Source organism: Rattus norvegicus, chromosome 2 (assembly GCF_021556685.1).
Source record: "Rattus norvegicus strain SHRSP/BbbUtx chromosome 2, alternate assembly SHRSP_T2T, whole genome shotgun sequence".
Lineage (NCBI taxonomy): Eukaryota > Metazoa > Chordata > Mammalia > Rodentia > Muridae > Rattus > Rattus norvegicus.
This window is the reverse complement of record NC_141535.1, coordinates 213,379,544-213,381,025: the sequence shown is the minus strand read 5'-3', so window position 1 is coordinate 213,381,025 and position 1,482 is coordinate 213,379,544. Positions and strand designations below refer to the sequence as shown.

The window sequence follows — 1,482 nt, the reverse complement described above, 5'->3', positions numbered from 1 at the left end:
AGGCAAAAGGTCTGGGAGTCAGTCAACCTCAGCTATCACCTGGAACTGAGTCCAGTTTAAGGCTACACTGTATTCTGTTTTACTCCCCTCTCCTATTGTGCATGTTTTATTAAAGACACGGAATTAAGCATCCATTATTATTCATTTTCTCTAATTAAAAACTATTTAAATTATACCTGTGGATATAATTATTGTGGCACATTTTGTTGCAATCAGGGGTGTGGGTGTATATATGTGTGTGTGTGTGTGTGTGTGTGTGTGTGTGTGTGTGTGTGTGTGTGTGTGCACGCATGAAGAGCCTAGAAAAGTGCTGTTGTCTACAATAACCACATTGTGGTGGTGGACCAGAATGCCTTTGAGGACACGGCCCAGCTGCAGAAACTCTACTTAATCCAGAACCTGATCTCTTGCTTTCCTCTGGAACTGAGGAAACAAATTACCCAAACTAACGCTCTTGGATCTGTCCTCCAACAAGCTGAAGAAGCTGCCCCTGACTGACTTGCAGAAATTGCCAGCCTGGGTCAAGAATGGGCTGTGACTGCAAGCTCTACCAGCTCTGTCCACACTGGCAGTACCGGCAGCTGAGTTCCGTGATGGACTTCCAGGAAGATCTGTATTGCGTTCATTCCAAGAAGCTGCACAGCCTCAGTCTGGATTTCTTCAATTGCAGCAAATACAAGGAAAGTACCTGGGAGGCTCACCTGGGAGACACCTTGACCATCACGTGCGATACCAAACAGCAAGGGATGGCCAAAGTGTGGGTGACCTCAAGCAATGAACAGGTGCTAAATCAGGGGGCCAATGGCACGGTGACCATGTCCAAGGATGGAAACCTTCATTTTAAAGAGGTACAGATTGAGGATGGGGGTGTATATACCTGCTATGCCATAGGAGTGGGGGGAGATTTTTAAGGAGACACTGTCTGTGGAGTTGAAGGTACATAACTTTACCTTGCACAGACACCATGACACCCTCAACACAGCCTATATTAACCTGGCAGGCTATATCCTTAGTGTGGTTCTGGTCCTCATATACGTGTACCCCATGCCACTGCTGGTGTGGAGAAGCCTTCCAGCCATCAAACAGATAGCCTCAGCTCTTCTATGCTCAGAGCCACACCCAACCATGACACTATGGCTGGTAGGGACAAAGATGATGGTTTTGACTGGCCAGTGGCCTTCCTGGAACGAGGTCTCTCATTAAACCTGAAGCTGGGCTGGCTGACTGGCCAGTGAACTTCTAAGACTCACCTGTCTCCCAACCTCACCCCACCCCTCCTACACTAGGGAGAATATGCCATACTAGTTTTGTATGCAAGCATTCCTGGCTGTACTGACATTTTTTACAAGCTGTAGGTTTTTTTTAATTATTGCTTTTATTTTTGAAATTATATTGCAAACACATCACTTCTTCCCTCCCCCACTTTCTTCCTCTAAACCCTCCTATATACCCCTTCTTGCTGTCTTTTAAATTCATAGCCTC

The 1,482-nt window shown here is 46.2% G+C and overlaps 1 pseudogene; it reads left to right on the top strand.

Moving 5' to 3' along the window:
- The first annotated feature begins 306 nt into the window (after positions 1-306).
- Amigo1-ps1 (adhesion molecule with Ig like domain 1, pseudogene 1) lies at positions 307-1,235 on the top strand (annotated as a pseudogene).
- The last annotated feature ends 247 nt before the right edge of the window (positions 1,236-1,482 follow it).